Below are 26138 nucleotides of genomic sequence, written 5' to 3'. Positions count from 1 at the left end.
CATTCATTTTGACAGTTCTGCATTGAGAGTGGATTCTAGTGAGGGGACTGAGGGAGACGCTTGCCCAGTTTTGATGGATGAGTTTCATTTTGTTCACCCTGAGGTGGAGTATTGGACAAGTTGTTTGGAGGGATGAGAACATACACTTGTTTGCTAGATCTTTGCTCAGTTCATCCTGCTTAGTAAAAACTGCCAGAGGGGCACTGTCTGGGTCGGTGGCAGACAAGAGTAATGTCTAAGCAACTTTACTAGGAGCATTTTTAAGCAAGATCCTGGGGTTAATGTTGGAAATCCAATTTCAGTATTCTACGGGTGAAGATTATTTACACATACATTGCAATGTAAAACCATCTTGGTTACTGTAGTCAATGATCTGTGCTTAAAAAAAACAGATAAAGTATAAAGAAGACTAGGGATGACACAATAGCAGTATTCCAGTATTTGAGGAGCTGCCACAAAGCCCCAGAAGGCAAGATCCAATGGATGGAAACTAATCAAGGAGAGAAGCAACCTGGAATTAAAGAGAAACTTCCTAAAACAGTGAAAACATTTAACCAGTGGAACAGCTCCATCACTCCATCACTGGATGTTTTTAAGGAGAAACTGGACAGTCTGAGATGGTATAGTTTCTCCTGCTTGAGCAGGGGACTGGACTATAAGACCTCCAAGGTCCCTTCCAGCTCTATTCTGATTAATTGATTAATTAATATTCCATCCTGATTAGTTTTGCTACACCCTTCCCAGCAAATTTGATACAATCCATCATGGTATTTTTTCTAGAATATTTGGCTTCTATGGGATTTATTGGCACTGATTTGCAGCAATCCTGCTCCTATAATCTACTCAGAAATGCTGGGTACTGTTGCTCAGCATCCTGGACATTATTACAATTTTATTTTAGGGATGGCTTTGGTCATTAACATCCAAATGAAGTCACTAAAAGATAATAAAGGGTCTGGAGATTGAATGCCATTAGTAAGTTTAGTGGAGCCTTCTCCATAACAGATGCTAAGGAGTCTGTTGAAAGCCTGGAACATTGAATGGATGCTGTATAGAATGGTGAACAGATGTACAAGTTTTTCTCTTATCAATATTTATCCCTTTATTTAATTTTACAGCATTTACAGATCACTCTGACAGCCTCTGTTATAAAGGGAATCTTCTACATGCTCCATTCATCTGCCTCTGGAGAGTGTAAATGCTCCATCAAGACTCATGGTACATCTGTGTATTTGTAATTGTGAGACCCAAAGTATTAATAAGCACACACATTCAAAACACAAAGATACCTTTGTGGAAAACAATCCAAGGCTAATATCTGAATATTTCACTTTCCATTAACATTTAAAATTTACATTCTTCCATCCAAAATAGATCCATTCACCCCATAATTTTTAATGAAGCCATTGAGCAGAAATTATATTCTAAGAATCCATATCCTCTCTCCCCTCCTCTGCCACTTCTTTCTTTTTTCCAAATACTAAAGCCTATTTTTTTTTTAAAAAAAATAAAATAATCCAAGATTTAATAACTACCTATTTGGGAAGGCTCTGGAAGATTCATGCATGTCAAAACACATAGCAACAGCACTTAGACTTATATACCGCTCTACAGTCCTCTCTAAGCCGTTTACAGAGTCAGCATATTGCCCCCAAACAATCCGGGTCCTCATTTTACCCACTTCAGAAGGATGGAAGGCTGAGTCAATCTTGAGCCTGGTTAGGTTTGAACTGCCAAATTGCAGGCAGATGATAGTCAGAAGAAGTGGCCTGCAGTACAGCACTCTAACCACTATGCCACCAAGGTTCTACATACACACACACACACACACACACACACACACACACACCTAAAAAAATACCCCATCATGCCTTATAAGATTTAAAAGATGTTTGCCTTTAGTTTACCCTATAGGAAACTGATTTGTGGGAGGAGAGAATATCTGATGGTAACGGGCTAACAACAGAGTAAGGATAGGAAGTGTATTGCATGTTGTAGATATCAACCATAAGAATATTTAAAAATCACCCCAAGAGACTAATGTAGCACTGCTGGAGTTGAGGACAGTTTGAACCAGCATAAAGGCCTATGAACTTGGCTTAACTGGAATGGGATACCGGAAAAATGAACTCATGTGGAACAGAATATAGCAGGCAGATATTGCTTCCAAGAATTTTCTTGGGATAGGTAGATGATAGATAGATAGATAGATAGATAGATAGATAGATAGATAGATAGATAGATAGATAGATAGATAGATAGATGGGAGGGGAGGGAGGGAGGGAGCGGGGGAGGGAGGTGAATTGGGCTTAAGTCCATATTGAAACCTGATTGCCCAAGGGGCAATCCTCAGTTTTAAAATAAAAATCCAGAAAAGGGCCACTGCTTGATAAATATTAAAAGAGGAGGAGGGGAAGAATGGGAATAGAGAGCACAACTAAAAATGTTAAAAGTCAAATGCATAGCTAGGAACACTCCAGGGTAATTATTGAAAATCCCCTCAGCTCTGACAGAGATATTGCATGCACATATACATCTGTTCTAACCTTTTTGAAGACTGAACACACACAGATGTGCATCATCAATTAGAAGATAGTTTCAATACCAATCCTAATGCATGAAATTTAAAAAGGAAGGCATTCATTCCAATGCAAATGTTATATACTGCATTTGAATCTAATGCAACACATCAAGTTTTGTTAACAATTTTCTCCAAATTCAATTATTTTAAAAATAATAGTTCTATTCTGATGAAGTTTATATTTTATAACCAAATCCATTCTGTCCGAGTCCTTTACCTACTTTGTTATATCACAGATTCAGTGGCAGGTTCTGATTAGTTATATGAAGACTGAATAGTTGCATTTTGTTCTTTGGACATCAATGGGGCATTTGTTTTCATACTGTCAGATTTAAATCCCATTGAAGTCAATCTTAATCTATATGTAGTCTGATGGAGTTCAATTCTGTGACATAGATCATATTTAATTCATTTAAATGCATGATCCCATTTTTCCTTTAAAATGTTTATAACCTAAAAGGTTTACAAAAGCCTACTTTTGAACATCAATGTGCTAAGAGGCAGTTAGGTGTTTTGGGGAGAGGGCCATTGAGTAGTTCTGTGAGATTATAACTCTTTATGCCTTTGTTACCTTGTTATGAAATAGGGAGATAGGAAGACAGAAACAATTGGGATGAACTATCCCAAAGGTGCTTTTCCAAAAGGCAACTGGATTTTCTTATTTCCCCCCCTGGAAGACATTTCACTTCTCATCCAAGAAGCTTTTTCAGTTCTAACTGAAGTAGAACTGAAGAAGCTTCTTGGATGAGAAGTGAAACATTTTCAAGAAATAAGCAAGAAAGTCCAGTTGTCTTTTGAAAACTTATCTTTGGGACAACCACGATCTGGTTGACGGAGAATCTCCATAGACATCTAGGAGGAACTATTTAAATTTGTGTTGTGATCATGATATGCTTTAAACTACCTCAACATTAATGGGAATTTGGTATGTCCCTTATTCATGCCAGTTCCATAACACAGCATCTAATTTACCCTTCATTTATTCCAAATTGCATGTTCTTAAATAATTGATATTTGTTTTTCTACAATTCATCATTTATCCATCTATAATAAAAACGTGGGTTTTAAAATCATAAGTAAGCCCTTTTCTCCATTAGAAATCAAATTCAATTTTTGTAAACTTGATTAAATCCAACTAACAATGCTATTAGAAGGGGGGGGGGGGGATTAGATAATCAATAATCCTCAAATTCAGCATTGCAAATTCTCCTCAAAGACTCACACTAGTTCCTTGTAATTCCTCAGGCTCAGAAAGACACCCACCCAATACTTTCAAAAGACTGTGACAAATAAACTTTAACCAGACAACAATGTCACACTGATTTGTTCCCCCACTTCCCTCCCCAAACACTTCTGAGACCGTATAATCCACCGATCTCCGCTAGATTATATCATAAAAAAGCATTCGAATAGGCGGCAACTTAAAACAGAAGGAAGTACAAACAATATTTCCTTGAATTTGAGGTGTCAACTCTCCCTAACATCCGAACTGGCGTATATTGTTTTGCTGTTGCTCTGTCGTGGATCCCTTCGGTCGCGCGCGGGGAAACACCACACACACAAACACACCCCATCACCACAAAAGATTCCCAAGCGCATTCCCGTGCACGGTTGGGGTGAGGGGAAGCGAGTTCCCTCGCTACTTTTGGGGGCTCAGAAGGATCGGGAGCTGCGATAGGGAGGAAACAACGGGCTCTGTGGCGAGGAAGCTTTCTCACTGGGGGCGGGGTGGTAGTGTTGGGTCCACAGGGATTTCCTTCCAGCTCAGCAGGTGGATTATCAGGAGAATCTTAGGTTTTTCTCCAGTTTACACAGGCGCCTTTTGTTAGGGAAAAGGTCCTGTCCAATTTTGTTACATTTTCTTCTTCACCGCATCTCTCAGCCCTTGGGACCACCAAATCTGCCCCCCTTGTACCCCAAAACGCTCCTTGTAGTAGATTGTAGATTTCACCTCCATCCAGGTGCGAAAAGGGGCACCTCCTCCCCCTTCCTCCCTTCTCCATCTTACCTTGCTACTTGAGGGGTGTGTTGAAGGGAGCTGTTCGCAACGCTGCCGGGTTGAGGGGCACGCGCGGGAGAGGGGTGCCAGCGTCTCTCTCTCTCTCTCTCTCTCTCTCGTGTGTGTGTGTGTGTGTGGTGCCTCAAGGAAGCGGTTGGAGTTTGCAACGGAATTCGGCTCAGGGCAAGAGCGCTCGGGAGCCCGTCCCAGCTTGCTAAATTAATCACTTTTGCTTCCCCCCCCCCCGCGAGAGGGGAGGGAGCTAGGAATAGAAGAGGATGGCAAAAGGGAGGAGAAAGAGAGAGGGAGAAGGGGATGAAAAATCTCAAGCCTGGGGAAAAGAGGAAGGTCCCTCCGTGACTGGCATCAATATCTCCTTCGGCGGAGCTTCAAGGGAGTCATGGCAACGAGCCCCTAAACCTCCCCAAATCTTTCTCAGCTACATAGGGCACACGCGCAGGCATACACGCACACACATACATACACAAACTGCTGTTGCTGCTGTGCCTGCTGCTGGGTGCTCTGGGAAGGGGGGGAAAAAAAGACAGCCTCCTCCTCTCCCTCCCTTCTTTGCACCCAACCCACTCCCCCCCACCCCCGCCGCCATCCCTCCGCCTCTGCGAGGTTGGAGAGACACCGAAAGCGGGGAATGAGCTGAATTCCCTGGGAATTCTCCCTCGCTTCCCCTTCCCTCGGCCTTCTGCTATACTAGGAACTTGCTTGAAGCCTGGCTACCTGGAAAAGGGCGTCTCCGGACGCTTACCTGGAAATTGGAGAAGGGCTGGTGGGGGCGTATCCCCCTCCAGACCCGGGCGACTTGTCTGTTAAGCCCCCAGGCTGACCTGGCCTGAGCCGCTTCGGAGGCTCTTCCCCGGTTAGAAGCTGGCAGACACCTGAGAGCTGTAGACGCGCGGGCTAGCGATGGGTGGGTGGAGAGAAGAGGGCTTTATATCCTGCCGACTTTCCAGTTCATCCAGGTGTCAATCTCTTTATACACCCGCGCACGCACAGACACACACACGCACGCAGAGTGGTTGCTTTCTCAAAGAAAAATGCAACGGGGAGAAAGCGAGAGGCTGAGACATACGCACACATACACGCTTACCTACCTACCTACCTACTTACCTATCTACCGGATCAGAAACACCTAGCTAGGATCTCCTTCCAAAGGTTCCCCAAGAATCAAAGGAGAGGGAGAGAAACCTTCCCAATTCTCTCCCGTTCTCCTCCTTCCTAAGGACCATTTTCTGAACTCCGAAGGGTTAAGACCCAGAGAGGGGATAAGAGATTTGAGGCTAGAGGGGTTTTTTTTGGGGGGGGGGATGGAGGGGGTGTGGGGTGTGTGGTTGGCAAACAAGAGGCAGAACCAACAGCATAGGGGAGGGAGAGAAAAGTCACACACAGGCCGCATCTTTCTCAGTCGAGAATTGGGTGAATATTCTGTAAAAAGAAGGCCTTTCCTTTCACACGTGCACACCCAGGCAGAAATATCCTAGCCGCACCAAACCCACCGGGCGTTACCAACAGCAACAAGAACCTCCTTAGGGAGAGTGGCATACCTTGAAGTGGGGAGGGGGGGAGCAGGGGAATTGTGCGCCTCCAGAACAGCTGTTTGTTGTAGCAGTGCCGAAAATGAAAAGCCAGCTTAGAGAAGGCCAGGAATCAAAGGTGCAGAGATGCTTCCTTTTGCACAGCTGGTTTCCAGTCACACAAACCAATACACACCCTTTCCCTCTTTTTTTCAAGCTATTTGTGATGGAAATCATGAAATGCCAGCCTTCCTTCTCCCTCCCCCAGCTGCCCTAAACCAAATGTACTGCAAAAAGTCCAGTCCTGACATGTTCTCATGCTTCATACTATGTTCAGGTATCTGCCACACCCTGCCAGCTGAGCACACTTGAGGAACAGAGACAGAAGGAAGGGTTATTTAGGAAGTTCACTAGAATTGGGTAGAAGAGACATTATGAAAGAATGGGAAATGGAGAAGCAACTTTCAGCAGAATCTTATCTGCCATCATCAGGCTTCTGTATTGTGTTCGTCTGTGAGTCAGACTTTTACAGTTTTTTCAGTTTTAAATTTGGGACTAGCCTACTGCTGTGCCAAAATGGTTTTTTCTTCATCCTGATTGGTTGGGAGTCTTGGTCTGTGTTTATTGGTCTTGGAGTTTGCTGTGTTCTGCTTGATTGGTGTTTCTAATATCTTCTGTCTGTTTTGTGGCTTTTTTTGTGTCTTGATTGGCTGGCAACATTGTGTTCCTGTATTGGAGGCTTTTAGTGCAGCTTGGCTCCGAGTAAATAGACGGCTATCATTTATTAGGAAGCTATGTTTCATCTGGGTGCCTGGTTGGAGTGTCTTTGAGCTGGAGGTATCAGTGGGGATCTGTTTTTGCCCAGGTGTTTGCCTGGCTAGTGGTGTGGAGATTTTTTTGTTTGTGAGTGCAGGCTTCCAAATAATTGACGGTCTGGTGGAATCATCTCTTCTATTCATGCTTTCAGATCTTTTTTCAATCTCTATGGCTTCTCTGACTCAGACCAAGACTCCTGACCAATCTGGATGAAGAAAAAACCATTCTGGCACAGCAGTAGGCTAGTCCTTATAATAATAATAATAATAATAATAATAATAATAATAATAATAATAATAATAATAATAATAATAATAATAATTATAATAATAATAATAATTATAATTATAATTTATTGAGTTCTTATAAGAACTCAATCAAAAAAGAAGAAATGACCTCTTCCCTGGTCCAACACCTCAAAGCCACAGGACATGAAATTGATTTTAAAAATACCAGAACTATCACCAAAACCGAACACTTCAACAGCAGAATAATCAGAGAAGCCATAGAGATAGAAAAACGCCCACACAGCATGAACAAACGAGATGACACCTCCCGCCTTCCAGCCATTTGGAATCCCGCCCTCATGAACAGACGAGTACCTAACATGAAGAAGGACACCAGACCCACACCCATGAGAGCCACACAACATGCCACCACCACACTTCCATGTAGAAAACAGACTCACACCCACTCAGAAGATGAGACACGACCATGGACCAGAAGCTGCACTGCAGCTGCATCACTACCCACTTCAAACCCCTCCGAGCCATACATGAAGCAAACCGACACCCACTATGAAGATGCAGCACGACCACGAACTCGAAGCCAAACAGCAAGATCACAGCTCACCAACTCAAATCCCCCAGCAACTAAGACTTACCTGAGCACAACCAAGCCCCCACCTGAACAGAACATGCCTCCAACCAATCAGAACACGGCCAACCCCCCAACCAATCAGAACACAGCCAAACCCCCTACCAATGAGAACACACCCCCACCCAATCAGAACACAGCCAAGCCCCCACCCAATCAAGTCCCACCCCCACTAGCAGTTAAAAGGAAGAAGCAGCTGCAATCTCACATCACTCTGAGAAGCACAGAGCCGGAGACAGAAGCCTGAAGATGATGAATGAGACTTCATCGAAACGTTGCCTAGATACTTCGAATCTTACGCGGGAGAAAACCCGAACAACCAAAGATCCACATACAAATACCCGCGAGAACCTCAGAAAAAAATATATATATATATGAGAAATATTTAACCTGGGGCCCTCTTTTTCTTAGGAAACATTAAGCAACTCTTTTAAACAACTGAAGGGAAATAAATGTAGAGTTTCTAGTCTGAATTAATTAAATAGCATTTGGATTGGTGAGTTTAATTCTAGAATTTACTGGTTTTTCTTGAATGGCCAATAGAAAGCATTAAGCCAAGTGAGACAGCATGCTTATATCCTGTAAATATCATCTTCGGATGACCAGGATCGTCCTTCCAAATTCCCATTGGCAGAGGTTTCAAAGTTTGCTAATTTGTTTCCATCATGTACCATGTTTATTGTCAGCTACTTAAAAGAGAAGTTTCCAAGTGATCATAACTGTGCATCGGTCATTTTTGTAGGTTTTGAAGAATTGTCATAGGGTTCATAGGAAGTCTTATTATTCCATGAAGTCATAAAAGCTCATTACATTTAACATAACATAGAATAGGGCTGGAAGGGACCCTGAAGGCTTTCTAGTCCAGCCTCCTGTTCAAGCAGGAGATCCTATATCATTTCAGACAGGTGGCTGTCCAGTCTCTTCTTAAAAACCTCCAGTGATGAAACACCTACAACTTCTGAAGGCAAGACATTCCACTGGTTAATTGTTCTCACTGTTCGGAAGTTTCTCCTTAATTCCAGGTTGCTTCTCTCCTTGTTTAATTTCCATCCATTGCTTCTTGTCCTGCCCTCTGATGCTTTGGAGAATAACTTACCCTCTTCTTTATGGCAGCCCCTCAAATATTGGAATACCACCATGTCATATATTTGATTGCCACTATGGCTTCAATGAAGCTCAGACATCCCAAACCATTATAAAATTCTGTAATTCTGTAAGCTATCAATATAGGCTATGTTAACATGTCCCTTTGAACTCCTTTCCTAGAACCCCTGTACATTATTTTGACAGCCCCAAGTAAAGCTGTTCAAAAACGAAGGTACACAAAATGCAGAAAATTCCAAAGGGCTGTTGAAAAGCAGAGAGGAAAATATCCCTCATGTAAAGACAGATGTGTTGCCATGTAAATTGCCACAAAACTGCCTTGCAGTTAGCAGGGTGCTACTACAACTGTTGTGGCAAACCCGCGAAGAACCAGATTGTTACAAATGGAAAGTGGAAATCCCATTGCCCCTTCTGTAATCTTGTTGTGGTAATAGGCATATTTTTTCCTAGAAAAACATGTTTTCCTTTGAAGGATATCAAAGAAATCTGGAGGCACATCCTAGCAGCGACAGAGGTCTTGGCCACGACTGAGAGATGAGGCAGAGTGGGGGTTATGATAATTTTAGGATTGATTTCTTCACATATTCAGACACAACACTCCCCAAACATGTGTCATTATCTCTGTTCTATAATCTGACCAGCAGCAAATAGGAGACTGAACTGTAAGTTGGACTTCCCCCTGCTGCTTAATTGGAAGCTGCTAATGGGATACACAGCAGAATTCTGGGCACCACACCTTTTCCCACAATAGGCTGATCACTGGGAGGTATCATGGTAGGCCAGGTAAAATTAGAATGTAAGTGATATTGTAGCTTCTTAATTGACCAATTCTGCATTAGGAGTAGCAGTTTGGTAAAATTCAGACTTCAGACACCATTTGATCAATTCGGAGAACTAGGTTATAGAATTTTCCTGGGTTATTATGTTGATTCCTGCCTTGCTTCCTAGACTAAAACGAAGCAAAACTTCTCATTAGCTAACATGGGAAAAACACTTGGGAGAACATTATGAAATTTGCAGTGAAATTGGTCATATCCTGAGGGATTTTCAAAGCAATTTTATATAGGCAGATCATTATTATTTTTTTGGTTCAAAGATAGGGCAGTTGAAGTGAATAATGATACAATTTCTTGAATATGATGTTGTTGTTTCTCAAGGTTGAAGAGTGAAAGAACCATAAGAAGCCAACTGTTTTTCACAAAAGACAACAATTATTATGCTTGTACTGGAAAATGGCTGTTATTGACATACAACTGCGGAAGGAAGGAAGGAAGGAAGGAAGGAAGGAAGGAAGGAAGGAAGGAAGGAAGGAGAGAGAGAGAGAGAGAGAGAGAGAGAGAGAGAGAGAAGATAGAACAGGTAGTAAAATGAAGATTTTTCACCCTAGGATCACCCCATTCAAGGTCTTGTGATCAAGGTAACCAGTGGTGATCTAATTGTAATGATCACTGAAAATTGATTCTGTTAATCATTTTAAGACTCCTTCGCTCACCATTTCCATTTCAAGTTTTGATATAACTATTACTATCATTGTTAAGAAGATTGAAGAACAGAGTCTTCTATAAAACCATCACAGTTATATATTGCAAATCTATTCATCAGGGAATCAGATGAAATTACACCAGCAGTGCCATGATTCAGCAGACCCTTGGGAGTGATGAGCATATTGCCATGACAGCTTGTAAAAGCCAGAAATGGTAGCAGTAGCTGACAATGGTAGGCAGTGAAAGCATCTATCACTGCATTGATACTTGATTAGTGCACTGTAGTATCTATTGATGAGGTAGCTTTTCATTATATCTCTTTTTATAGTCTACTTTTTATAGTCTACTGTCCACTTTTTATTATATATGGATTATTGTATCTTATGAGATGGGTGGCTATATAAATTTGAAAATGAAATAAATAAATAGTATTAGGTTTTATTTTTAAAAGCTAACCAATTTATACTTTACTCTTTCCTTCCCAATAGGAGTTTTGCCCAGCTCAGAATTCATTCCGGATAGAAACTGCAAGTCATGCGTTCTGAATATATATGTGAAGTAGGATTGATATAAATAGTTTCCTGCTGTCTCTTCCTCTGAGTGTTCATCTAGTTCAAAATGGAAAAGAGGAAAAGAGAGACAAATAGACTGGTGGCAGATGGAAGGGAATAAAAAATTTAGCAACAGGATCTGTTACTTTTGCTGATCCTGGAGAAAGTAGAAATTACTTGAGAGAAGTTGAACCAGTGGTGCCTTCATGGATGGAAGAATTTTCCTAAAGGTGAAATAAAAGCCCAGTTGTTTTCCTTTTGATCTATGCCTAGCACTGATTCTGAATCCAGCATTTAGAAAATCTCAGTAATTATATTTGAAAATGCCAATTCAAAATATCCAAGTTCAGGCGAGGCATTTCAAAAACTGGGTCCTATATAAGAAAAGGCTTCATGCTTCAAAACTAGCTCTTTTCTCCAATCATGGGGTAGCACAGAAAGGCTATTAGTAATTCATATCCCACTTTAAATTGTTCTAGACTCTTTCAGCTGACAAACCGTACTCAATGAGTAGTCCTTAATGGGTCTAAGTCTATATGGAGGGAAGTAAATAGTGGGGTGCCACAAGGTTCCATCTTAGGCCCAGTACTCTTCAATATCTTCATTAATGACATAGATGAGGGAATAGAAGGGGAACTTACCAAAATTGCAGATGATACTAAGGTAGCAGGAATAGCTAACACCCAAGAAGATGAATCTTGACAGACTAGAACACTAGGCCATACCTAACAAAATGAAATTCAATGCAGAGAAAAATAAAGTCCTACACTTAGGCAAGAAAAACCAAAAGTACACAAATAGACTAGGTGAAACCAGGCTCAATAGCAATAACTGTGGGAGGGATCTTGGAATCTTAGTGTGTGAGAGGAATCTTGGAGTGCCACAGTGTGCAGCAGCAACCAAAAATGCTAATACAATCTTAAGTTGCATTAACAGATGGATACAATCAAGATCAAGTGAGGTACTAATACCACTCTATAAAGCCTTAGTAAGACCACAGCTAGAATACTGCATCCAGTTTTGGTCACCACACTATAAAAATGATATTGAGACTCTAGAAAAAGTATAGAGAAGAATAAGCAGGATGATTAGGGGACTGGGGACTAAAACATATGAAGAACGGTTACTGGAACTGGGCATGGCTAGTTTACTGAAGAGAAGGACCAGGGGAGACATGATAGTAGTATTCCAATTTTGAGGGTCTGCAGAGGAAGGGGTCAAGCCATTTTCTAAAGCACCCGAATACCAGACAAGTAATAATGGATGGAAACTGAGCAAGGAGATATTTAACCTGGAAATAAGGAGAAACTTTCTGACAGTGAGAACAACCAACCAGTGGAATAGCTTGCCTTCAGAAGTTGTAGGAATTTCATCACTTGAGACTTTCAAGAAGAGATTGAACTCCCATCTGTCAGAAATGGTGTAGGGTCTCCTGCTTGAGCAGGGGGTTGGATTAGATGACCTACAAGGTCCCTTCCAACTCTGATTATCTGTTATCTGTTAACTTTCATATTGTAAGCCCCATCAATCACTCTGGGTTAAGAGATAACCATGATGCCATCATGATACAAATCTAAAGATGCCACTTTTCCCAAGGATGTTTTATATTTCACAGACATTTTGCTATTATGTTTATTAGTTACAGAAAGTTTTAAAGCTTTGATTAAAGTTTTTGGGAATATTCTAATTCCCTGTAAATATGGTTGAGAATCACTACTTAATCCATAGGCTCTCTCTCTCTCTCTCTCTCTCTCTCTCTCTCTCTCTCTCTCTCTGTGTGTGTGTGTGTGTGTGTGTGTGTGTTGTCCTGCATTGTGTTGCCTTCTCTTGTCTTTTCATTTCAAGACCTTAATCTGGTATGCTTATTTATTTATTTTTATTAAATGACATTTTGCTAAAGTGAAGAACTACTGAGTATTTAAAATGGCCATAAAATATGGTTTCCCATAGTACCTTGAACAATAAATGGTAATCTAAACATTTAATATCATTTTTCAATAATGTCTTTAAAGATATTCAAAATAATTTTCAAATCATATTGGAAGAGTTTCTCAATTCTAGCTTGAATGTAATGCCTACTTCTTATTTTTTATTTAAATACTACTAGTACAAAGGATTAAAACACAATATAAATTACATAATGTAGGTACATATCAGGTCAATATTATATCTACATGCTGTTTCAAAATATACATAAATATAGTATCTTCTTGAATTTTCTGATTATATGGTATTAGATTGGTGTTAATTTTTAATGACCATATTAATAGATTTTGTTTACCATCTCTAATTTGATATTTCATATCTTCCAACAATACACTCATCACTACTGTAACTGAGTTCATCCCACCTTTCTGCTGGCCATCCTCTTCTCCTTTTTCTTCCAGTTTTCCCAGCATTAGAGGCTGGGCCTTAACATAATGGGTCTACAACAGGATAATTTGTGTCTGGTCATTTATGCCTGTAAATTGATACGTTGGACTATTGTTTATCTTCTTGGTATTCTTAGTAGTCTTGTCCAACATCAAAATTTAGAATAGAACAGAACAGAACAGTCAGAAGGGAACTTAGAGGTCTTCTAGATCCCTTCTAGAAGGGATCTTCTAGATCTTCCATTGATTAATAGTTCTAACTATCAGGAATTTTTTTTCTTAGTTCTAGGTTGCTTCTCTCCTTGATTAGTTTCATCCATTGCTTCTTGTCTTGCCCTCAGGTGCTTTGGAGAATAACTTGACTCCTTATTCTTTGTGGCAACCCCTAAGATATTCGAACATTGCTAACATGTTACCCCTAGTTCTTCTTTTCATTAAATTAGACACACCCAATTCCAGCAACCATTCTTTATATGTTTTAGCCTCCAGTCCCCCAATCATCTTTGTTGCTCTTCTCTGCACTCTTTCTAGAGTCTCAACATCTTTTTTTTCACTTTGTGGTTACCAAAACTGGATGCAGTATTCCAAGTGTGGTTTTACCAAAGCATTATAAAGTGTATTAACTTAAGTTCAACTTAAGTTCAAAAATGCCATACTGTCTATCCTGCTTCCACATATCTCCAACCTTTACTTCCATATAGTCTTATACAGAAAACTATTGACTGTATGATTCTAATCTTTATAAGCCTGCCATAGTACCTAAATATATTTTCTCAGCCTTCATTGTTCATCTAATAAGGGCTAGGCTAGACTAGCCTACCAGGTTACAGGTAGTCTTTGAATTATATTTACAGTTCCAAATTTCTATTGCTCAGCAAGGCAGGCCCATTTAATAGCCTTTCTTGCCTGGTTGTTAAGCAAATCACTATAATTGTTAAGTGGATGCTGCATGCTCAACTTCTTCAAATTCAGTTTCCCTTAATATATATTTTAGGAGATGATAGGTTCAATAAACATTTTCTTGCTGATGCAACCTCTCAGTTTTTCTACATTTTATTGTATCCAAACTGTGATTTCTTGGCCAGTTTATTGGTTCTGCAGGAGAAATTGAAATGTTCTAGGATTCCCATTTTCCTAAAGACATCCCTTAACTTGACATGATCAGCACAATCAAAGGACTTTCTGTAATTGACACAGCAGGTACAAAATTTAGCATTGTCAATTAAAAATAAAAAGCTCACAAGTTACTTATCCTCATGAAAGAAAACAGAACATAACAAAATAGCAGAACAAATGGTTCTCCAATCTCTTCTTAAAAATCAGAATAGGCTTTGCTGTAATTAAAAAAAAAATCAAGGATATTGGTCTACACATGTTTATTTCATTTCCCCCTGTCCTTTTGTCCTTGCAATGCCTTCTCTGCTTCCTTCCTACATAGTTTTTTTGTTTGCAATGATTGCTGTAATATTTTGAATCCTAACTAAAAAAGAGTCAAGCAAAAGCCATGTGTATGTAATGAAATAAAACAAACACTGTTAATGCACACACCTTCCACTAACAGTAAAGGCAAAACTAATTTGATTTTAATGGCTTGGGACTGCATCCAAAATTAATTTCCGGAAGGCCAAATTTTGATGGATTTTTTTTCTTCCTCTTGGTCAATTTGCCTGCTCATTCCAAATCTTCTTAAATCTCTACTAACATCGTTGAGAAGGAATAATCAGAACAATTGTCAGCAGTAATTATTATGAGATATGCTTTATTAAAAGCTGGTGGTTTGTGGTCCGCAGCTTAACTCTTTCAGGTTGTATAATAGATTATTAGTTTCAGCCACGAATGCGATTGCCAGGCAAAGATGATTAACACTTTTCTGTTCATTGTTTTAGATTTAGGAAGTAATTTTGAATAGGAATATCACTATCTTTTTGAGTACTCAATCTAAGAGTCGTAACATGATATCATGTCAAGGGAAAGCACGTTCACAAAGCAAAGGGTAGAAACTTACAAACTGCATGATTTTTACAACCTTGCCACAGACTCCCAGGGGAAGTCATTGAGAGTCCATTATCTAAAGCTAATTAAAATGAGACTGGACACTTCACTAGGAAAAATATCCATTAGGGAACCATTCAACATTGTCAAGGAATGGACTGATTAGCTTAGAACTAGTGAAGGGAGAGCAAATGGAGAAATCAATTTGCAGACAGTCTGAGGCTCCCTATTCCCATCACTTGAGACCCCACTCCAAGAGAAGAGAAGGCCGAAGATATTTCTCAAGGGTGTGTGATTTAATTAGGGGCAATTGTGAGAATTTAAAACTGGAATGTTTCTTGCTCTCAAGGAGGAATCAGAAGCAGAGCAGATTGCAGGGTTGTTAACGCTTTTATACATTTCATTTCATATTTATTTGCTTTATCTTCAAAGTTGATAGGGCATTTGTTCCCTTCTTTCTATCAGGATCATTATGTGTCCCGGAAAGACTGGTCAATCAGCCATGGCATTTTTCCATTTAAGGAGCTGTCAAAATAGACCAACAAGTCTTATAATCAAAAAGTGGCAAAAGAGAATTTGGCAGCCATCTGTATGTGCATCTGGAGATTTGATATCCCAATGGATGACTCATCTGTCCATTGGGATAACTGGATCTTGGAAGGATAAGAGGGATTTGCTATTACTGTCTTCCTTCAATTATTAGGAATCACAGAGGGAGTTCTATCCAAAACAACACCTGAGCCTATAAAAAAACAACAACCCAGAATCAAAGCCAAAATGTGTTGCATTATATTCTCCAGCAAGCAGGAGATGAAAGAAAAAGCAAACATATTTTTGTGATCCATTGGTAGCCTAAGCATTGATCAGGATTTTTTTTTAGACAGTCTAAGGGACTAATTCTTTTTTCTTACCATTATGTCATCTTATTCCTATGAGCTCTGTTAGGCCATGGTGACTTACATAGATGCAAGGCAGTTCAACGGTGGCATTGTACATGACGCAGAAGAAGAGTGATTTAGCAGCTGACTGCGAATACTGGTGATCGTAAGGACTCCTACCAGACATGGAAAAATGGACAAAGGAAGGACAAACCTTCTGTGATGAGGGCAAAAACAACAAACTAGCCTTCTCATCCTCTGGGGAAGATCATAGGAAGAGTTGGTCATTCTGTAATAACTTCTCTGAACATTACAGGAAAAAAATAAATAAATTGCTGACAAGGAAAAAAGCTGACAAGAAAGCAAAGAGGCCAGGCTGAACTAGACCAAAATGATAGCTTGCTTATCTTGACAAGGTGGTAACTTTCTGAAAGCTCTGCCAAGTGGGAACAAAACTGAAGAATATTCCTTTCCCATGGCCAACTAATATAAGAAAAGGACTCATTCCATAGTATACACTTTTGTGGTACAGTAGGATGGCCTGGCTAAACTACTATTCAAGCTGTGGGGATGTGCGGCCAAGTTTGGAACCTGGTACGCAATCAGGGTGGCTCACTGTCATTTCTGCCAGATAGAGATTTTGGATAGCTATTTCCAGTGCATTCTGATAACCTTGATGTGTCTCATTTCCATATATCAAAGAGAGTAAGAGCACCTCATATGCTGTGATTTTTCCAATTAGGTTTCATTACAGATCACATACCACCATCTTTGCACTAGCATCCAAAAATTCTTCATCCATTTCCTCATCTTTTGAATATTCTACAAGGCCGTAAGACACAAGCAGCCAAAGCCAAATCTAATTTCATGCCAAGTATAATTGTTTTAGGGCCAGTACTTTTCAACATCTTCATAGATGATTTGGACAAGGGGATAAATGGGGAACTCATCAAATTTTCAGACGACACCAAGCTGGCAGGAATAGCCAACACTCCAGAAGATAGGCTAGAGATACAGAAGGATCTTGACAGACTTGAACATTAGGCTCTATCTAACAAAATGAAATTCAAAGGTGAAAAAAGTAAGGTTCTACATTTAGGCAAGAAAAACTAAAATGCACAGGTACAGTATATGTAGTACCTCACTCAATAATAGTAACTGTGAGAAGGATCTTAGTGTCCTAGTAGACAATCACTGAAATATGAGCCAACAGAGTGCTGCAGCTGCCAAAAAACCCAACACAGTTCTAGGTTGCATTAACAGAGGGATAGAATCAAGATCACATGAAGGGTTAATACCACTTTATAATGTTTTAGTAAGATTTACTGCATTCAGTTTTGGTCACCACGATGTAATAAAGATGTTGAGACTCTAGAAAGAGTGCAGAGAAGAGCAACAAAGATGATTAGGGGTCTGGAGGCTAAAGCGTATAAAGAACAGTTGCTGGAATTGTATGTGTCTAGTTTAATGAAAGGAAGGACTAGAAGTGACATGATAGCAGTGTTCCAATATCTCAGGGGTTGCTACAAAGAAAAGGGAGTCAGGCTATTCTCCAAAGCACCTGAAAGGCAGAAGAAGAAGCAATGGATGGAAACTGATTGAGAGAAGCAACCTCTCCCTAGAAGAACTAGGGAGAAATTTCCTGACAGAACAATTAATCAGCAGAACAACTTGCCTCGAGAAGTTGTCAATGCTCCAATACTGGAAGACTTTAAGAAGAGATTGGACAAACATTTGTCTGAAATGGCATAGGGTTTACTGCTTGACCGGGGGACTAGAAGACCTCTGAGGTCCTTTCCAACTCCATTATTCTATTCTATAAAATTGATATAAAATAGCAAGGTAGGATTTATAGGCAAGCTAATCCCTACTCTAGAGACTACATTGCAAACCAATCTAGTGTTGCCTGCACCCAGGGATGGGATTCAATTTTTTAACAACCAGTTCTGTGGGCATGGCTTAGGTGGTGGGCATGGCTTGGTAGTCATGTTATTGCTGGGTGTGGCCAACTCAATATCACTCACGTCAAGGTACGCATCTCCTCGCCTTGCCTTTCATGACTGTGGGGATGCTGCAACAGTCATAAATGTGAAAAACGGTCATAAGTCACTTTTTTTAGTGCCATTGTAACTTTGAATGATCTCTCCACACAAGCAAAGTTGGTACTTTGCTTGTGTGGAGAGATCATTCAAAGTGGTGATCATTCAAAGGAGGTGAAAAAAACTCCAGAGGCGTTCCTGACACAGGAAGTCTAGTCCTGCCAAGAATGTAATAAGGGTTAATGGAGAGGGAGTTTCTGTAAGCAACACCAGAATGTTTCTTTCCTGCCTTCCTTACAGGATTAGGCCAGTAATTTCTTCTAATAACCAGTTCTCCGAACTGCTTAGAATGTTAACAACTGATTCTAGCGAATAGGTGCGAACTGGTAGAATCCCACCCCTGCCTGCACCTCACCAATTAGAAAATAGATGCTTGCTTCTTACTTAGTTGCACATTAACATCTTGTTCCTAATATAAGGACTATCACATTTATGTTTGTTTTTCTCCGTGATTTATAAATAGCCCATGTACAGAGTTCTGTTTAACATTAGCAACAGATCCAGACTACTTCCAGATTCTATAATTTGAAAAAGATAAGCCTTTGTTGTTTCTTTGTTCCAGGAGCACTTGTAATAAATTGAAATACTGATGTGGTTTGCTAGAGCCTACCAAAAATAAATGGTCTGAACAGCTTCTATTTTCCATTTACTGATTGTTATACAGGTCCCTGCATTTCTGTTTGTTTTATTTATCATCAGAGGTATCTAAAAAAGCTGGGTCACTGCACTACTGTATTTCTGATTTGCATTATGTTACTATTGCTTTAAGACTTTGTCTAATAAAACAGCACACCCAGCTACAGATTGGTATATTAAAAAAAGATTGATAGAGCTGTAAAAAGTGTAAACTGAGATTTAAATAAAGGTGACTCTGCTTTGCTTATATCTCATCTATCCTTCCAATCAACCACACCATCTGACATCCTTCCTAGAGTCCTAGTTAACAGAGACACCAAGTGATATGGTTCAAAATGATGACTACAGCAGACAATGATACTGGTGCTACTCGTTCTAATCTGGATTAGCAGCAAGAAAAGCATTGCTATCTGCAGGGGCTGTTCCATTGCTCTCTGTTATCAATTTTTCCACTACATTCACCACCTAACAGATAAAATGTAGCTACCTAATAGTCCTGTAACTTCCTGTAATTCTAATCAATGAATACTTCAAAATTACAGTCAATCAATCAATCAGAATAGAGCTGGAAGGGATCATCAAGGTCTTCTAGCCCAACCCTCTGTTCAAGCAGGAGATCCTATACTTGTGATAGTGAACCTATGCTATGCATGCCAGTGTGGCACGGAGAGCCTTTTATGTAGGCAAGCAAGCTGTTGCCCCAACTCAGCTGTGCCACATATGACATGCATGCCTCCTACAGGCCAGTTGGTCTTTGAGTCTCTGCTATGCATGTGCAAGGGCAGGGTGCATGCACAGGACGAATGCGCAGGGACAGGGGACACGTGTATGCATGGAGGCCATGAGGCACATGCTCAGGGTACATGCACAGGGGATGTGCACATATTGCATTTGGGGGATGTGCATGCATGTTTGTGCTTTGGGCACTCAGTGCTGAAAAGGTTAGCCATCACTGTCCTATACCATATCAGACAAGTGACTGTCCATATATAGGAAAGTTCAGAAGACATCTTACCTATCTGAACAAGCTAATGAATTAATATTTGCTGTTTGTTTCAACAACTGATATTTTCTTTGTCACCTTCGCTATGCCTGGTTGCATCTGCCCTTAATGTTAACTTCTAATACACATCTAGAATGTCAAGATCTGCTACAGATAACCTTTGATTAAGAGTGGAACCACAATTTTTGTGGCTAAGCGATGCAGAAGTAAAGCACAACATCACATGATTACATCATTTAGCAACAGCAATACAGGCACTCCCAACTGCCAAGATTAAGTGAGGATTGCAGGTCATTAAGTGGATCTCAGGTAGCTACAAGCATTGCAGGAGGCAGGTAAGTAGTAGCAGCACATGGTACAAGTGTAGAAGAACCAGGATGGCTGCTGCCCAGTGGGGGAGAGTGTGAGTGACTTAGTGAAGTGACTTACAACTGTCAGCCCTGAAGTCATTTTGGGCTGAAGCCATTTTGGGAGCATCTTCAGGGCTGCCACAGCAAGGCCAGTTGGAGCTGTGGGAAAGAGAGGGGAGAGATAGATACAGTTTGGGATGTGTAGCCAAAACAACATTCTTTCCTGTGGGAGCCAAGGACGTTCTAGCAGGCATTGGAGAGGTGTGGACCAAAACCAACCGGGATGGTGGCTGCGACCTGGTTGGTTGATGTGATGGATGTGTGACCTGGCGGTTTTGAACTTTGAGGTTTTGATTTGAGTGGGTCTTCCAGAGTCAGGTTTTCTCCAGATGTGCCAAATGACATGCCTAATAAATCTATACTTTGAGAAATATTCCTGCCTTGGAGTTTTGATTCCATTGTGTGTGTTTGCTGAACCCTGATAACAGCATTCTCTGTGGTCTTCCTCGTTGAAAATGGTGATCACATGACTACAGGACATTGCAACCACAGTAAGTTGGTTGCCAAATGCCTGAATCACATGACTGTGGGGCTACTGTAATGGCTGGAACTCTGAGGATCAGTAGTAAGTTTCCTTTTTCAGTGCAGTCATAACCTCAAATAGTCTCTGATTGAATGGTCAGTAAGTGAGGACCAGCTGCATTGGTGGAAACATTGCCATGATAGCTCTATACTCAAAATCATGTGCAAAAGATCTCTTATCCATAGCAGGTACATAGATTTCTGATGTGAGCTCTGTATTAGCCCTCAAATTGCCCTATTCTCAGCTACTATACTACACAGGTTACAGTAACACTTTTAAGTCCAACAAAATATTCTAAACCAATCCAAAGTCTCTACTGAAACTCATTTAGTAGAGTTTCTATTATTTTGGTGGTTATACCAGCAGCATCCTACTATTCTATTATTGGTTTTCCTCTTGATCCAATTGTTTCTCATTTGATTATGCATTATGCTGTTTTTCATAGTAAATTAATAGTAAGCAAAATATATTGTTTATGAAAATGAGGAGAGAACTATTAAAGAAGTGTAGAATAAATGTAGAATTTATTATAACTCTGCTAAGTAAATTTGTGGCAATCATTGTTAATTTCAAAATGTAATATTATTCTTTTAATTTCCAGGAAATTCAAGAAAGAGAGAAAAACAGTTATTTCAGTACAGCAAACTGCCCATGTTTTTCTCTTGTGTCTTTCTTTTTCTCTCATATTCAGCTTGATTATACTGTCTGTAGCATTTGTTCATTTTCATCATTCCCTGAAATCTGAGAAATGATCGAACTACTTGTACTTAAACAAAATCTGAAGGAAGTGGCGACTTTCCCTTCTAAACCTTGCTAACAATCCCTTATCATTATAATAAGTATTTTGCTTTATACAATAATTGTAAAGCACAATTTTGTTCTAAAGTAGTAGTTTTTTGTTTCTTTAAAAGGAACAATCTAAAATCTTGTGGTAAACATGGCTGGCATTTTAAATATGGCTTGCCACCCACATTACAACCCCCTGTTTGACAATTGAACTGGAAGACTTTGTTCACAGCCCCTTAATATCTGGACTACTGCAATGTGCACCAGGCTGTCCTTCATAAGTATTTGAAAGCTTCAATTGGTGCAGAATGCAGCTGCATAGGTAGTAAAGGGTATCAGGTATTTGACATGTGTCACATCACTGTTTTGTAAGCTGTATTGGTTGTCAATTTTTTTTCCAGGTACAATTCAACTGGTTATCACATTTAAATCTCTTCTTGGAGCCAGGTGAGACAGGAGGAATATATCCATTGGAAAGTTGTAGATAATAGATTAGTTTACTTTTATTGTCATTGCACCTCATACAATGAAATCAAACACTATCTTCAGTGCACATCATGACCATGACCATGAAAATAAACATGAACACACATCCTTCACCCTTCACACATTGAACCAAAAATCCCAGACACCACACCAACACTGGACTATACGGCAGAATTCAAAAGAGCTACTGCCCTGGGATAGAAGCTGTTTTTCAGCCTATTTGTCCTTGTTTTTATTATTCTGTACCATCTGCCAGATGGTAATAGTTTAAAAAGTAAGGCCTAGGTGGAGACTTGTGGGCCTTGATGAACCAAAGTTTTAAACTTAACACAATTGCAATATGTGCTAGAGATATGTCTAATGTGCTAACTTGTGTGATATGTTATTGTAAAGTATGTACTCATGTGAATACATTTAGAACAGGAAGAAGGAAACTGAGGAACTGAGAGTGACAAATAGCTGAGAGCTTCAAATGTGGCTCAAACACGGGTTTTACAGAAAGTGATGGTAAGAAAGAAAGAAGAAAGAAAGAAAGAAAGAAAGAAAGAAAGAAAGAAAGAAAGAAAGAAAGAAAGAAAGAAAGAAAGAAAGAAAGAAAGAAAGAAAGAAAGAAAGAACAAGGAAGTGAAACTGTGGAATGCATACGTCAATAAAAAAGAAAGTATAAGAAATGTGGCTTGAGATGAGAATGGGGTCCTTTGCCCAATAGCAGTCCTTGCTAAAGGTAAAGGTAAAGGTTCCCCTCGCACATACACACTAATTGTTTTTGGCTCTAGTGGGCGATGCTTATTTCCATTACAAAACCAAAGACATCCGAAGATGTCTCCGTGGTCATGTGGGCAGCATGACTAAATGCTGAAGGTGCACGGAACACTGTTACCTTCCAACCAAAGTGGTCCTTATTTTTCTACTTGCATGTTTACATTTTTTTGAACTGCTTGGTTGGCAGAAGCTGGGACAAGTAACGGAAGGTCATTCCATTATGCGGTGCTAGGGATTCAAACCGCCGAACTGCCGACCTTTCTGATCAACAAGTTCAGCATCTTAGCCACTGAGTTACCATGTCTCTCCAGCAGTCCTTGCTAGGAACTGCTATATCATTGGACCTCATTGCAATGGTTTGTTAATGTGAGTTCTTGGCTATTATCTCTCTTGCTTTTTTCTCTTTTGTTCCAAATTATTAGAAACAATAAACCTCTGATCTTAAAGGAAGAATTATTGCTTGTGGCTTGTCCTTGTTTGTTAGAATTTTCTTATGATGTAGGTTACCTAAGGGGCCAGCTTATCCCAGGTGCCTATACCAGTGGTGGGATTCAAATAATTTAATAACTGGTTCTGTGCCCTAATGGTGTCTTTCAACAACCAGTTCACCAAATTGCTCAGAAAGTTAACAACCGGTTCTCCTGAACTGGTGCAAACTGGCTGAATCCCACCACTGGCCTATACCCATCCAATTCAGTCAGGTGGGTAGGGATGCTCTGTGTCCCATCAGTTAAGCAATGTTAGCTGGCAGGAACCAGCAGATGTGTCTTTTCTGCCATAACTCCTCCACTCTGGAACATTTTCCCTTTAGACAACAGGATGACCCTGTCCCAGTTGGCTTTTTGCAAGACCAGGACGGCTTGGTTGTGCATTCAGGACTGGGAGCCCAAGTGTGTTAAAGGCCCTGTTGCCTAGTTGACCTCCACAGTAATAGCTTTATTTGGCTATATATGTATTTATTTTATACAGTTTTAATAGTTTTAATTGTCTTGTGATGTATCCCACTCAGAGTCATGTACTGGGCAGCTATTGAAATCAAATAGGATTTTTGATACAGACAATAAAGGTTGTGTCTTTCTTGTTTATCTTTTCTGCTTCAAGACTAAGCCATCTGAAATAAAAAAAAACATACTGCATCTCTTTGCAGACTGAGAGGTATATGAACATTGTAGTAAAACTGTAGTGGTAGTGTTGATTTCTACAATCATAATTCAGGTATGTTTTGTTTGTCACGCATTTGTGTCAAAGGTTCTGCTTAGATCACAGTGAAGTAAACAATGCCAGGTAGAGAAACTTTCTTTCAATCAATTTGATAAAAAATTAAATAGTTATTTCAAAGAAGAAAAGTTACTTGAAAAAAAAAAGCCATTATGAGATTAGATTTTGTTTTTATTTGTTTATGACGTAGCCCAGAGCAACATGTGTTTTGCACTGCACAATCATCTTTCCATTGTAGAATAATCTCTTCCATTAAAGCCCAGGGAAAGATGTTATAATGGAACTTTTTTCCACTGGATTTTTCAATAGCAAAATTATTATCACTGCTAAAGGCAAAATTCTACCTTTGAAAAAATTGGTTGAGAAGCTGGAAATATTCAAAGAAATATCTGAAGATATCCTCAAATAAGTGGACGCAAAATGAATAAACAATAATCCATCACCAATTTCTTTTACATAAAAATATCCACGAGCCATCCAAACAGACTCAATTGCAGCACATATAATGTTATTAAGTCCACTCTCATTTGTCACTGTCAGCTAGAAAAACCAAGCAAGTTACATAAAATGTAGCCTCTTCAGGAGAAGGTTACATTTAAATTAGCATATTGGGGCTAAATTCCACTTAAAATCTATATTTAAGGAACATTACATTAATATATATGTTAGAAATATTGTGCATGAAACTCGGATATAAACAATATTTACTGGGACAATGGCATATGCTAGACTTTTGCTGGCCTTCACTGGCAGTATCTAGGAAAAGTTGCAACATAGTTTACATCACTGTTGAAAAAACTAGCAGAATTAATACAGAGTCACTTCTTTGGTTGTAGCAATCAGTTATTGTTCATTTCATAATTCCATTCCACACTTAAAATGCTTAAAATGCTCTAATTTACCAGTGGGTGGGTTCATCTAGACGGGTGCATGAGGCTGATAATGGTTTTTTCTTCTTTTTCTGCCCAACGACACAGCAGTCAGGGCCACTTAAAACAGAACTGTAGGTCTCAAGCTCCAAGTACTCATAATTTGTATGTGAAGTGGTCCTTGAAAGCCTCAAAAACCTACCCAAGAGAAGCGCTTACCAGATTTGTGTTGAGACTAAGTAGAATTAAAACCATGAATAGCATCTGTCAACTGCTCTGATCTTTAAATAACATTGCAGATCTATAATGGAGAAGTGAAGTAGCATTTGTATAAACCACAATATTTTGAAAATAACATTTTGATACACAAACCTTTGTTTAACTGATTGCTGGCTGGATTATTGAAATGTTCAATCTGGAATATCAGCATGTTCTTGATATCATTTGACAACATGAAAACATTGAGCACCTGTTGTAAAATAGTAACAAACACCTTTCATTCCCCCGCCCCCGTTTAACGTACTTTACAAATAACAGTTTGATTGATTATAGATATGTCTGTGTTTCTTGGAATAGAGTCTCATGAGGTCAGAGATTCAAACACTCCAGGATTTTTTTTTTAAAAAATGTGCATTTCAAATGCTGGATAATTTTATGCCTGTGTATAACATTTGTAGCTATGCAAGCTGAGATAATAACATGGTTAATCAAATATCATGCTTCAGGGCATAAATTGATTGCCTGAGGGGTTCATGATGGATTTTTATTCCCACCAAGTACGACAGTACAGAATTGTGAGGAGGTGTGTGTGTGTGTGTGTGTGTGTGTGTGTGTGTGAGAGAGAGAGAGAGAGAGAGAGAGAGATGATGGGAGGGATAGGGAAATAGAGAGAAAGAGAATATGTGTGTTAATGCACCTGCATGTGTGTGTCTGCTTCTAATTTGGATGAGCACAAGCTCTCTTCTGCTGTCTGCATTAAGCAATGAAGCCAAAGGAAGCCAAGAGTCACTTCATTAACTTAAAGTCCTGGAATCATAGTACAAAATGCCGATCTGATTACTAGTGGGAATTGCAAAACATTTTTTTTAGAAAAACAGCATTTTTTAAATCCATTCATTTAAAATTTGACCCTGTCATCTGATATACAGTAGCACTGAATTAGAA

General features: G+C 39.6%; 1 protein-coding gene across 8 annotated transcripts in view; it reads right to left on the bottom strand.

Moving 5' to 3' along the window:
- Positions 1 to 6300, bottom strand: part of CHL1 (cell adhesion molecule L1 like) — a 205695-nt gene extending 199395 nt beyond the window's left edge. For 2 of the 8 annotated variants that reach the window (XM_087923693.1, XM_087923696.1), the window contains exon 1: positions 5344 to 5510. The gene's annotated coding sequence lies outside the window, so the exon portion shown is untranslated. Of the gene's footprint in view, positions 1 to 4589; positions 4703 to 5343; positions 5511 to 6139 lie in introns of those variants that run through there. The other 6 variants (XM_087923697.1, XM_087923699.1, XM_087923698.1 and 3 more) reach the window with 6 other exon arrangements.
- Between the last annotated feature and the right edge of the window lie 19838 nt (positions 6301 to 26138).

This window comes from Pseudonaja textilis, chromosome 2 (genome assembly GCF_049901715.1).
Source record: "Pseudonaja textilis isolate UNSWEBS1 chromosome 2, rPseTex1.2, whole genome shotgun sequence".
Taxonomy (NCBI): Eukaryota; Metazoa; Chordata; class Lepidosauria; order Squamata; family Elapidae; genus Pseudonaja; species Pseudonaja textilis.
Note: the sequence above shows the minus strand (reverse complement) of the source record. Positions and strands in the feature narration are given on the sequence as shown.